The sequence below is a fragment of the Macaca fascicularis genome, chromosome 4 (assembly GCF_037993035.2).
Source record: "Macaca fascicularis isolate 582-1 chromosome 4, T2T-MFA8v1.1".
NCBI classification, from domain to species: domain Eukaryota; kingdom Metazoa; phylum Chordata; class Mammalia; order Primates; family Cercopithecidae; genus Macaca; species Macaca fascicularis.
Window position 1 is genome coordinate 161,895,132 of NC_088378.1, and position 14,873 is coordinate 161,910,004.

The window sequence follows — 14,873 nt, forward strand, 5'->3', positions numbered from 1 at the left end:
TCGTGATCTGCCTGCCTTGGCCTCCCAAAGTGCCGGGATTACAGGCGTGAGCCACCGTGCCCGTCCCAAAGCCAAGTAATTTTTTAAAAGTTATCTACATTAAGATAAACACAACAAGGCTGGGCGCGGTGACTCGCACCTGTAATCCCAGCACTTTGGGAGGCCTAGGTGGGTGGATCACAAGGTCAGGAGATCGAGACCATCCTGGCTAACACGGTGAAACCCCGTCTCTACTAAAAATACAAAAACAAAATTAGCTGGGCGAGGTGGCGGGCGCCTGTAGTCCCAGCTACTTGGGAGGCTGAGGCAAGAGAATGGCGTGAATCCGGGAAGCGGAGCTTGCAGTGAGCAAGTGAGATCGTGCCACTGCACTCCAGCCTGGGTGACAGAGTGAGACTCCGTCTCAAAAAAAAAAAAAAAAAAAAAGGTAAACACAAGAAAATATGTCACAGGGCTTCTTATGGTTTTTTGTTTCTTTGTTTGTTTGTTTTGAGACAAAGTCTCGCTCTGTCACCCAGGCTGGAGTGCAGTGGCATGATCTCGGCTCACTGCAGCTTCTGCCTCCTGGGTTCAAGCGAGTCTCCTGCCTCAGCCTCCCGAGTAGCTGTGACTATAGGCGCGTGCCACCATGGCTGGCTAATTTTTGTATTTTTAGTAGAAACGGGGTTTTGCCATGTTGTCCAGGATGGCCTCGATCTCCTGACCTTGTGATCTGCCCTCCTCGGCCTCCCAAAGTGCTGGGATTACAGGCGTGAGCCTCTGCGTCCGGCCTCTTACGATATTTCTTAATACAAAATAATAGTATAGTGCAAAGTTTAGTCGAACAATTCAGTAAGGGTCAGTTTGATGTGGTCCCTGTCCTAAGCTTTCTGAAGACCTGGCTTAACGCAGGGACGGATTTAGCCTATGTAGATAAGATTACAAAAACGCCAAGTCCCCATTAAAAAATTCCTCTCTCAGACTTTTGGTGGATACTCAGTATCAGTAAGTTCAAGATAATACTAAGAGACAAATAGAGTATAGATGGATATCTATTAATGACCTTAATAAGGAAATGTGTCTGAGATTATTACTCAAATACTACATCTTGGCTACAGAATGAGTTTGTACTTTGTTTCAAGGCTAAGAGTTAATTTCCTTGGTTCTCTTTGTCAGCACTAAGTTGGGTGCAGTGGCTCATGCCCATAATTCCAGCTACTCAGGAGGTAGCATTGAGTTTGTAGAAAGTTAAGTGTTAAAAGTTGCTCTTGGCGAGGCGTGGTGGCTCACGTTTAATTCCAGCACTTTGGGAGGCCAAGGTGGATGGATCACGAGGTCAGGAGATCGAGACCATCCTGGCTAACACAGTGAAACCCCATCTCTACTAAAAATACAAAAAAATTAGCTGGGCGTGGTGGCGGGCACCTGTAGTCCCTGCTATTCCGGAGGCTGAGGCAGGAGAATGGCGTGAACCCGGGAGGCGGAGCTCGCAGTGAGCCGACATCGCGCCACTGCACTCCAGCCCCGGCGACAGAGCGAAACTCCATCTCAAAAAAAAAAAAAAAGGTTGCTCTTACATTTATTTTTCTTGAAGATTGATGATATTTAGAGCCCTTTGAGATTATGTTCTTGGTCTCCATTGTGTCATATTTTAAATTTTAATTTTCAGCCTATCTTCTGGCAGAGTAAGAATCTTGAACAGTCGCATTAGAACATGGATTGGGTTTTCTTTCCATTTATTTATTTTTTCTTTTTCCTAAAGTGTAATAAAGGGTATTGACCTGTTCCCCAGCCAGTTCCAAAGGCTATCAGTTTGCTTTAAAGTGTTTGTTGGCTGGGCACAGTGACTCACACCTGTAATCCCAGCACTTTGGGAGGTCGAGGTGGGTGGATCACCTGAGGTCAGAAGTTCAAGAACATCCTGGCCAACATGGTGAAACCCCATCTCTAATAAAAATACTAAAAGGTCGGGCGCTGTGGCTCACACCTGTAATCCCAGCACTTTGGGAGGCCGAGGTGGGCGGATCACGAGGTCAGGAGATTGAGACCATTTTGACTAACACTGGGAAACCCCGTTTCTACTAAAAATACAAAAAAATCAGCTGGGCATGGTGGCGGGTGCCTGTAGTCCCAGCTACTTGGGAGGCTGAGGCAGGAGAATGGCCTGAATCCAGGAGGCAGAGCTTGCAGTGAGCCAAGATCCGGCCACTGCACTCCAGCCTGGGCAACAGAGCCAGACTCCATCTCAAAACAAAAAAAAATTAAATAAATAAATAAATACTAAAAATTAGCTGGGCGTGGTGGCGGGCACCCGTAATTTCAGCTACTTGGGAGGCTGAGGCAGAAAAATTGCTTGAACCTGGGAGAGGGAGGTTGCAGTGAGCCGAGATCTCACCATTGCCCTCCAGCCTGGGCAACAGGGCAAGACTGTGTCTCAAATAAATAAATAAATAAATAAATAAATAAATAAATAAATAATAAAGTGTTTAAGAAATTCAGAAGTGGTCAGATCTTTGCATTTATAAGCACGTTCTGAGTACTGTTATGAGAGAGCATGCTAAAGTTCCAAGATATAGTCTGGTTGATAGTCTATTTGTCTGGATGAGAAAACTATGTGTAACCACCAGCAGAAGTTCACTTAGCAAGGTCCAAAGCTATGCAATACTTGCTAGAGGCTGGAGGCAGGATGAGAGTTGTGGGAGCAGGGTGAGTCCAAAGTTGTATGGTAAAAGAGGCCATCCTCCAAATATGAGGTCTTTAATCAGGTCTATGCATCCAAATTCAGGAATTTAGTGACTTCAGCTCACTGGAAATGATGGACTATAAATTGTTGCACCATGATGTCTAGCTGTTGGTGCGTTGCCTTTTATTTTACTATAATTAATTGATTCATTTTTAGAGTCAGGGCCTTGTTCTAGTGCCCAGGCTGGAGGGCAGTGGCACAATCACACCTCACACCAGCCTCGAACTCCTGGGCTCAAGCCACCCCCTGGTCCCCCACTGCCTCACACCCTCCTGAATAGCTGGGATTACAGGCACCCTCCTGAATAGATGGGATTACAGGCATGAGCCACTGCACCCAGCTTGGTGCACTGCCTTTTAAAGCTGCAGATATTAACATAAAAGAGCAGGTGAGCACAAACTCAACTGGAAGTATCACCAAGCTTCATTCAATTTCACTACAGGAAGAATGATCAGGATAGGTACATATGAATTGAAGTGTGTGTCCTTTTAGGGACAAAAAATAGAGAAAATGCAAATAAGCTAAATATGCTTTCATTGGTAATACTTGGCCCCACTCTTACTAGCTAACCTTATCTCAGGCTCCAACATATGTAAGTTTCCTGGACACTAATTCCCAGCTCACTGAATTGTCGCCATTACTGGAATTCAACAGACCCTGTGGGTACTGGTCAGGCAGCAGTTTCTTCACTGCTAGTACCATGTTCAGTGTCACTATCAGAAACATGGAGAAAATATTAGGACCTACAAAATACAAGGTCTAAAGCAGCCACTGTGCTTAACAAATGTGATTGTTGTTTTTATTTTTGTGTTATTTAAATGTGTTTTATATATGTGTTGTATCTCTGTGATAGCTAGAACTGTGTGTCCAAAGTTTCTTGCAAACATCTTTTTTTGTTTTTGTTTTTGTTTTTGTTTTGAGATGGAGTCTTACTCTGTCGCCCAGGCTTGAGTACAGTGGTGAGATCTTGATTCGCCACAACCTCCACCTCCTGGGTTCAAGCGATTCTCGTACCTCAGCCTTCCTAGTAGCTGGGATTACAGGTGCGTGCCACCACGCCTACCAAATTTTGTATTTTTAGTAGAGATGGGGTTTCACCATGTTGGCCAGGCTGGTCTCAAACTCCTGACCTCAGGTGATCTGCCTGCCTTGGCCTCCCAAAGTGTTGGGATTACAGACGTGAGTCACCGCGCCCAGCCTGCAAACATCTTATAATACTAGCATGGTGCAGGTCTCAAAATGGTAATGACCACATTTGTTTCACAATATTGTTTATATAAATATATTATTAAATTGGCATTTAATCAGGGACTATATTTCCATTATCTAATAAAATAATATACTTTTCAAAGAGCTTTGAATCGGATAAAATTCTCTTTAGAATGTCATAGAAACCCAGGTGGCATGGGGTAAACAACAAAAGGCCAGTTTGTCTCAAATATTTACCAAATATCTACTGTGTGACAGAAACTAAAAAGGCAGTCAAAATTAACATTATAAGTAAAATACTGAACTAAGCTGAAGTACTGATAGGATTAATTATAACTTTACCTGTAACAGAATTAGTTAGAGATTGGACATAGACTATATTTTCTCCCAAGATTACTGAAACATGTACTTTTCCATCCAATTAGTTCAATGAGGTCACCAAACAAGATTTTAGACAAATTCTTCATGACTCCCTCTCCTGAACTCTGACCTATCCCCTTGAAAAGGATCAATCATGTTAAAGCCTTCTGTTAATTTTTTCCTTTTCAGAGCTTATATAAATAAAACGAATTCTTTGAAAGAGCCACTCTATTTTCAGGTAGAACATAAGTGATGAAAAAACAAGTTGGGCAACAACAGTTAACGTGGCATTATTGATCTTGGCAGTTAGCACGAGTATTTCTAAATGCTGTTTATTCTTCGCCTATCTCATATCTAAATTTTGAACTCGCTCTCTGCATTTTTAGATTGTCTAATGAACCAGCTCTTCTTTTTTATAATTGGCACTTATCCTGTCTTTCCTACACAAACTATACCCCTTAGGTAATCAAAGAGTATATGAGGGATATTTTTCTGTAAAGTAGTCTAGCTAATGAATGAAAAAGGAATGTAGAGCTAGAATACCACAGTTTTTCAGCCCCTAATGAATCACTGGATGTAGTATTGAGCATGCCTGAACATCATAGAAAGAGTGGATAATCAGATGTTTTGTGCTTCCTGATACAAAAGCACACCACACATGTATGAAGTATTTTTGCCAAAAAAATTCTTACCTGAATCTGATCAAACCTCTAGAGCCAGTTACCGATTTACAAACATGCAGAATGCACAGCACTTGTTAAGCTATGGAATTCCCATTGCAGGGATGCCATCAACAAAATCCAGACTATTGGAAATTCTACGGTGCAAACAAATTACGAGAAAAAGAGATGAACAGATGTAGATATTAAAGGAGACTTAAAAGACACATCAAGCAACTGCAATGTTAAAAAGAAAGACATAAACCTAGTTGGAGAGTTGTATACTTATTTTATTTTATTTTTGTTTTGAGATGGAGTCTTGCTCTGTCGCCCAGGTTGGAGTGCAGTCGTGCCATCTTGGCTCACTGCAACCTCTGCCTCCCGGGTTCAAGCAATTCTCCTGTCTCAGCCTCCTGAGTAGCGGGATTACAGGTGCCTGCTACCACGCCCGTTTAATTTTTGTATTTATAGTAGAGACAGGATTTCCCCATGTTAGGCTGGTCTCGAACTCCTGACCTCAGGTGATCCACCCGACTCAGCCTCCCAAAGTGCTGGGATTACTGGCATGAGCCACCGCACCTGGCCTACACTTACTGTCTCTAAAGATAATAAGAAATCTGATTTTTAAGGTATTATAATGGTATTGTGATTGTGTTTTTTTAAAAAATCCTTGTCTTTAGAGATACATATGAAATTATTTACAGATAAATTATTATATCTGAGGTTTGCTTCAAAGTAATAGATGGAGGGAAAATAGGTAGGATATAGATAAAGCAAGATGGGTCATGAGTGTTTTAAGATAGATGATGGGCCAGGCGCGGTGGCTTAGGCCTGTAATCCCAGCACTTTGGGAGACCGAGGCAGGCGGATCACGAGGTCAGGAGATCGAGACCATCCTGGCTAACACAGTGAAACCCCGTCTCTACCAAAAATACAAAAAATTAGCCGGGTGTGGTGGCGGGCGCCTTGTAGTCCCAGCTACTTGGGAGGCTGAGGCAGGAGAATGGCGTGAACCCGGGAGGCGGAACTTGCAGTGAGCCAAGATCGCGCCAATGCACTCCAGCCTGGGCGACTGAGCGAGACTCCATCTCAAAAAAAAAAAAAAAACAGAAGATAGATGATGAATGCATTGGGATTCATTATTCATTATTATTCTGTCTTCTTTTGTATATGTTTGAAATGTTCTATAATTAAGAAAAATAAATAAAATCACTGGAAGGCTCACACCTTTTCTGCTCTTTTAGACATTAATACTAATAGCTGAAGGAAGACCGGTGACATACTCTTGTATTTTCACTCCTTCAGCAAACAATGCAGAAGAATTTCCCTTTCACCGTAACTGCAAAATTAACCTACAGATCACTGAAGGCTGTCTTTAAGCCACTATGACAACCTTAATGAGCATAACATTTTGCTTCAACCGTACTCTTCTACCAATGCTGTGAAGCTCTCCTAGAGTCATGGTGGACTCATGTCATAGAAGTGACTGACCCTCAAAAAGTGAAAAAATGACCTGAAGAAAGTGAATTTCTCTGATAAGTCTATAAGGATTCTTAAAGATAGGATTATTCAAAATAGCATGGTGTCCTGGAAACAGTCCAACAGGCCTCAGGTTGAATCCTGGCTCTCCTACTTTCCAACTGCCTAACCATGTGACACTGTGTACATTACTGAATGTCTCTGAGCCTCAGGTCCCTCACCTCTACAACGGGGCTAGTCACAGGACTATTGTGAGGATTAAATGAGCTACTGTTGTAAGTTACCTAGCATAATTTTGGGCTTCTATTGGATACCCAATAGCTACCTGTAAATGTCACATCTGAGCTTACAGAATGATGAAGTTATAAGCTGAGGCTGCCTGCTATGACTCCTGCACTAATTATAGGATGCCTTTAGTCAAAGCTTGTTCAACCCATGACCCATGGGCTGCATGCAGCTCAGGATGGTTTTGAATGTAAACTTTTCTAAAACATTATGGGATTATTTTGTGATTTTTTTTTTTTTCCAGCTCATCAGCTATCATTAGTGTTAGTATATTTTATGTATGGCCCAAGACCAATGTGGTCCAGGGAAGTCAAAAGATTGGACACCCTGCTTTAGTCTCTGTTTCGCAGACACTGAAGAACTTGTTCAGGTTGTAACAAGGTACATAATTAAGACCTGCATTCTTGACTATCACTGAGACTCGTCATCTCTATTTCTTCTACAAGGTTAATGGACTGATTTACTGGAAAGATAAAATGTTAACTACATTGAGACTGTTCTTATTTTGTATTCTCATTTAATACCAATTAGGACAAATATAATAATGCATTAGCTATGTTTAAATAAGACTCTATTTTCTAGCTATTTTTATTAGCCTGATGACTTCTTTTTTTTTTTTTTTTTTTTGAGATGGAATTTTGCTCTTGTCGCCCAGACTGGAGTGCGATGGTGCGATCTCAGCTCACTGCAACCTCCACCTCCCAGATTCAAGCAATTCTCGTGCCTCAGCCTCCCGAGTAGCTGGGATTACAGGCGCCCACCACCACGCCCAGCTAATTTTTTTGTATGTTTAGTAGAGAAGGTTTCACCATGTTGGCCAGGCTGGTCTTAAAACCTGATCTCGGGTGATCCACCTGCCTCAGCCTCCCAAAGTGCTGGGATTACAGGCGTGAGCTACTGTGCCCGGCCACCTGATGACTTCTTAGTACATTTAAATTCCTTGCTTTAGGGTGAAGTTGACAAAATTTTTGAGTAGATTATTTGTTGGCATATAGGGTTTTCATATGGAAGGCTTTTGTTCTTGATGACAATAGAAAGGAAATGCAGGACCAATCAGTCTAAGGTGAAGCAAAGTCAAGGGAAGAGTCTGTTAAATTTTGTGTATCCATCTAAATTTTATCACCAACTACATTCGCAATAACATCCTCAATAATTTACAATAATGAAAATAATTTGTGGTAGCATGAACTTGTAATCCTGGCTCCTCAGGAGGCTGAGTCAGGAGGATCCCTTGAGCCCAGGAGCTTGGGACCCCGCCTGGGCAACATAAGGAGATCTCATCTTGGCCAAGTGTGGTGGCTCACGCCTGTAATCCCAGCACTTTGGGAGGCCGAGGCAGGGAGATCCCTTGAGGTCGGGAGTTTGAGACCAGCCTGGCCAATATGGTGAAACCCCATCTCTACTAAAATACAAAAATTAGCCAGGCATGGTAGCATGTGCCTGTAATCCTAGCTATTTGGGAGGCTGAGGCAGGAGAATCACTTGAACCTGGGAGGCAGAGGTTGCAGTGAGCTGAGATTCCACCACTGCACTCCAGCCTGGGCAACACAGCAAGACTCCAGCTCAAAAAAAAAAAAAAAAAAAGGAGATCTCATCTCTTAAGAAAAACCAAATTTACAATAATGTTGTAAAAATCATTCGTTACAGATCAGCCCAACTACAGGCCAAAAAATCATAGCCTTCAAAACGATTAATTGTGGGTTGCTCGTCTACTCTCTTATTTACATTACTCTCATTCTAGCAGAAGAGGATGTGTGGCTTCACACTGCCACCCCCCTACACGCACACTCACACAATCACACTTACAATGGGGAACGGAAAGGGGGAGTCCCTGCAGTGTGCCCTCCTTGAGACCTAAGTGGTCAGATTTTTATCAGCATTTTCTCTCCTTCCTCAGTTGAATTCTAGGCTTCAAGTTTGCTGTAGAGTAGGTTTGCAACAAAAATAGACTGGAGAACTACTGTGTGGGGTTAATCTTGGAGGGGTACACCTGGGAAAGGAACAGCCACTCTGTGGTATGGATTGGGATGGCTATGGCAGGCCATGCTGAGGGACTGCCTTCCTTGTGAAGTACACTATTCCACTTTATGCCTGTGCTAGTTGCCATGAATACATTTTAAAAAAATTTAAAAAGAAATTAACAAAGACAATTTAAGTAAAATAGCTTCTATGAAAGACAAAACGGTAAAGTGCAAGAATGCATAAATAAGATCAGTTAAGTGAGCATCACAAAAGGATGAACGATAAAGTCAAATGGCTACAAAGGTACAAAGTAATGGCCCCCATTAGATTTTTTAATCTAGGATAAATGCAGCTGACTAGTAAACATCACATGAAAATGTTCTGCCAGGACCTGGATTCCTTAGGACTGAGGTCCTCAAAGGCATAGCAACAGAGCAGGGACCAGTGGCCACGGTGTCAACAAACACATGGATCTCTATCTATAGGATTTGGTCAGGAGGATGATGGACCTGCATCCTCACCACAATCCCTGATGATTCACACTTTCCAGACACACTGGCTACCTTCCTGTTCCTCAAAGAAGCCTGATTTTTCTGTCTCAAAGTGTTTCCATTTGTTATCTTCTCCAGGAAGGATTTCCCGTACATCTTCTCATGGCTTCATGGCTGGCTTGTTTTCATCACTGGTATCTCAATTTAGATATTATGTGCTTAGGGATCTTTCCTGACCATCCTGTTTACAGTGTTCTTCCCAAGGAAAGGACACCTACTTCAATAAATGGTGCAGGAGAAACTGGATAACCATATGCCGGAGAATGAAACTGGACTCCTACCTCTCACCATGTACAAAAATTAACTCAAGATGGATTAAAGACCTAAGTGTAAGACCTGAAACTACAAAAATCCTACAAGAAAACCTGGGAAAAAACCTCTTTTAAAAGACACTGGCCTAGGCAAACAATTTATGACCAAGTCTTCAAAAGCAAACACAGCAAAAACAAAAAATAGACAAATGGGACTAAATTAAAGTAAGAGGCTTCTGCACAGCAAAAGAAATAACCAACAGATTAAACAGACAACCTACAGAATAGGAAAAAATATTTGCAAACTATGCATCTGAAGAAGGGCAAATATATAGAATCTATAAGGAACTCAAATAGCTCAAAAAACACACAAATAATCCCATTTTAAAATGGACAGAAAATATGAACAGACTTTATTCTTTTTTTTGAGATAGAGTCTCACACTGTCACCCGGGCTGGAGTGCAATGGTGTGATCTTGGCTCACTGCAACCTCTGCCTCCCAGTTTCATGCGATTTTCTTGCCTCAGCCTCCCAAGTAGCTGGGATTACAGGCGCACACCACCACACCCGGCTAATTTTTTGTATTTTCAGTAGAGACAGGGTTTCACCATGTTGGCCAGACTGGTCTCGAACTCCTGACCTCGTGATCCGCCTGCCTCGGCCTCCCAAAGTACTGGGATCACAGGCATGAGCCACCGCGCCCGGCCAACATTTCTCAAAGGAAGACATATGAGTGGCCACCAAACATGAAAAAATGCCCAACATCACTAATCATCACAGAAATGCATTTTAAAACCACAATGAGATATCATCTTACACCAGTCAGAATGGCCATTACTAAAAAGTCAAAAAACAACAGATTGGCAAAGATGTAGAGAAAAGGAAATGCTTATACATTGTTGGTGGGAATGTAAATTAGTATAGCCTTCATGGAAAACAGTATGGAGATTTCTCAAAGGACTAAAAATAGAACTACTATTTGATCCCTCGATCCCACTACTGGGTATATACCCAAAGGGAAAGAAATAATTATATCAAAAAGATACCTGCACTTGTATGTTCATCACAGCACTATTCACAATAGCAAAGATATGGGATTCAACCTAAGTGTCCATCAATGGAGGACTAGATTAAGAAAATGTATACACATACACACACATACATACACACACCCTGGAATACCAGTCAGTCATAGAGAACGAAACCATGTGATTTGCAGCAATGCGGATGGCACTGGAGACTTTAACAGGTCAGAGGGTGGGAGAGTAGGAGGGTAGAAGGGGTAGGAGGGTTGAAAAATTACCTATTGGGTAGTATACTCACTAGTTAGTGATGGGTACACTAAAAGCCCAGACTTCACCAATATGCAAATATGCATATAAGAAATCACACACCGAAATTTGTTGGGGTTGGGGGGTGATGGGAGGGAGAACATTAGAACAAATACCTAATGCATGCAGGGCTTAAAACCTAGACGACGGGTTGAAGGGGCAGCAAATCACCATGGCACATGTATGCCTATTAACAAACCTGCACATTCTGCACATGTATCCCAGAACTTAAAGTAAAATAAAAATAATAATAATTAAAAAAGAAATCTGCACTTGTATGCATTAAATACATAAAAATTAAAATACATAAAAAATTTAAAAAGCAAAAACTTAGAAAAATAAAGTGCTACCCTCAAGTCACTCTATCATCATACTGTTTCTTCATGATACTTCTCTATCTAGACTTTTTTATTGTCTTCTTCCTCTCGTTGAAATACAAGCTTCATAAAACATGGGAAGTTATCTATATTGTTGCAGGTCATATTAATATCATCCAAGTCCTACAGAAATTGGCACTTTTTTTTTTTTGTAAAGGGTCAAATAGTAGATATCTGGGGACTTGCAGACCATACAGTTGTGTCACAACTCTGCTGTCCTAACATGAGAGCACCCACAGACAATACGTAAATGTATGGGCATGGCGGTATTCTAATACAAACTTTATTTACAAAAGCAGGCAACTGACTGGATTTGTCCTGCAGCTGTAGTTTGCCAACCTCTGCTCTAGAACATTATACTAGAACATAGTACTCAGCATAATATTTTCAAATGAATTAACATAAACTTTATTTTAAATCTGGATTGATACAAGGTTATGATTGTCTCCTTGTTACTACATCCAATCAAATGACCAATATACACATATATTTCTTTGGCATAAATCCTTAGTTCTAACATATCGAGTGAAAGCTGCACTAAATTTGATGGAGGGAACTCAGTTTCGTCAATGTGCCTTCACTTGGGCTTACTCTTTACTCTTTATCTTATTATTTTTCATTTCTAAACTCATATAGGTGCAGAGCTTTCTTTACACAAAGCAGAGCACATGGCCAAGGAAAGGACATGATTTCCGTAGTCTGTTTCTACTACTACCCTAAAAGTACAAATACTTTGAAGAAACGTAGTAGATTGATTTAAAGTCAAAATACATTGTGAGTGAGTATTTTTCTCAAGATAAAACACGAAGATGCTAGGTATATCAAAAGAAGGGATGCTTCAGAAGAGAACCACACTAAAAGGAGATTAAACTCCCCCCAAAACAAAGCTTGCCTACTTCATAATTTTGATGAGGGCTGGCAGGCTAGCATTTGAGAAGCAGTAGAGACAATGAGAATACTCACCCAGGATTCAGGAGATCCAGGCTTTAGCACTGTCTATTAATTGCTCTTCTCTAACTCCTCTGAGACATCCTTTCTTCACGTGTAAAATCTAAGATATGTGACAGAGGGAGAGAAAGAGTATCAGTCAGATCTCTATTTTTAGGTTTAAGATTCTTAGATTATGCTAATCATCACTTTATATAGTACCACATCCATGTAAGTACCTAACACACAATTAGTCTACGTTATTGTACACTTGCTCAATATGGGCTTGCCATACAGCTAAGAAACAGATTCCACCTTTTGTATAATCCATACAAGAGAACAATGAAAGTAAATATTATAAAATCATATAAGTGATGGCATGTTAAATTTTTCATTGATAAATAAATGGGAATTTATGTTATACCCAGTTAAGACCCTTTCCCAGTTATATCTGGTTAAGGTACGTTTCCAGTCCTGTGTTTATACGGGTAGAATCACTTCCTTTTTAAAAAATTAATTAATTTATTTATTTTTGAGACGGAGTCTTGCCCTGTCACCCAGGCTGGAGTGCAATGGAACTATTTTGGCTCACTGCAACCTCCCCTCCTGGGTTCAAACAATTCTCTTGCCTCAGCCTCCCGAGTAGCTGGGATCACAGGTGCCCGCCACCACGCCCAGCTAATTTTTGTATTTTTAGTAGAGATGGGGTTTCACCATGTTGGCCAGGCTGGTCTCAAACTCCTGACCTTGTGATCCACCTGCCTCGGCCTCCCAAAGTGCTGGGATTACAGGTGTGAGCCACCACGCCTGGCCACCACTTCCTTTTTCTATTTAATAAAATATTGGTGGGGAAAAAGACCCTCTGGCATTTGCTGTCTCATTTGTTCCTTTGTTGTAGTGATAAGGAAAGCCATAAAATAATATTTTAAGAAACAGATAAGATATAGATGACTTTTTAGATCTCTTTCTGGCCTTATGGGTTGACGTGTTTTTAGAGAATAAAGGTAAAATAATGATTATCAGGCTAAATGGTAATGTGGAAGTATAGGGATAATTCAAAGTTTAAGAATTCCTTCCCCATGTTTACCTGGTGTGCTTTGCAAGGTTTAGATTACATCAATGATACAATTTTTGCAAGCAACAGCAGCAGGGTTCTTGGATGTCCGTTGTCACTTAAAAAAATTTTTCCCCTTCTTGTTGTTAGAAAACTAGACTAAAGCTTTCCCTGAATGGATAATGGAATTAGTTTCTCAAAATATCATCCATGGACTGCCTGGCTGCACTAGTATCATTTGTGGTGCTTGTTCAAAATTCATATTCCTTGGAAATGGAGGTTTCACCACTTCAAGACCCATATAGACCCATTATACTTTATGCAGGGTCAGAGATGCCTCTAGAATGAAGTAGATACTCCCGCAATGTGAAACTGATAGCAAATATTAAACCCAAAGCAAAACAAAACAAAACAAAATTCATATTCTTGGTCTGCACCTGAGGTCTTGATGGATCTCAGCCATCCCTGTATTGTATTAAACCCTCTGGTGCTACTTATACACAATAATGTCTAAAAATCACTATCTATCTAGATTAAGAATTCACATTCTACTGCATCAGATTAGTGATACAGTGAAATTTAGGTCCAGAGTTTTTAATCATTCAATATCCACAAGACGTGGAAGCTACTTTTATAGCTTTTAAACATAACATGTGTAAAATAGAAGAAAGAACACGTAAAACAGAAAGAAGAAAATCATTCCAAGGAAAAACAATATTTGGAGACTATTTGTGTGAATTTCCTTCAAGTCTCTCAATATCCATAATATAGATCATCACAGGTTCTAAAACCTCCTAACAGCAGGGACTGTGTTTTTCTTCATCACTGTAAACCTAGCTGTTACCAAAATGCCTAGCACATAGTAGGCACTGAAATCTTTGCTGAGTGAACAAAGTAAGTGAAGCTGAAATCAAATCGTATCTTTGATTTGGGCCACACTTTTTATAAAAATTTGCCAGCATTCAATAGAATGTCACTTTCTGATTTTCAAATGCATCAAATTGATAACAAATCAATAACTAGTACTTTTTGTACCAGATATTTTTCTAGAGTTTTACCCATATTAATTTAACCCTAACAGCTACATATAATGTTAAGTGCTATTTTATCCCAAATTTGTAGATCAGGAAACTGGAGCACAGAGAGTTTAGGTAACCAACCCAATGCCACACACCCAGTATGTGGTAGAGCTGACTCCTGAGATTTTTATCAGACTAGGTTAACCTACCTGTTTATGGTCATAAAATCATCCGCCTTTTATAAACAAGTATGTGCCTAATTTTACCACTTCAGCTACGGAAATTCTATATTAGGAAGAAAAACTCTCTATTAGGAAACTACATATTAGGTGATTGTAGGACGGTTAAGATTTAGCCCTGGTACTCACTCTGCTACTGCACAAAACTCTGCAAGGGCGCCCGTCCCAGGTGTGGGATGCTAAGTGTATGGTACAGGTACCTCCGTGCACAGCCACACGGGCTGTTCTCAACCCCAATAAACATGTATACCACATGAGCCTCACAAGTTCTTTTTTTTTTTTTTTTTGAGACAGGGTGCCATTCTGTCGCCCAGGCTGGAATGCAGTGGCACGATCTCGGCTCACTGCAGCCTCGACCTCGTGGGCTCAAGCGATCCTCCACCTCAGCCTCCCGAGTGGCTAGGATCACAGGCGTGGGCCACCACACCCAGTTAATTTTTGTATTTT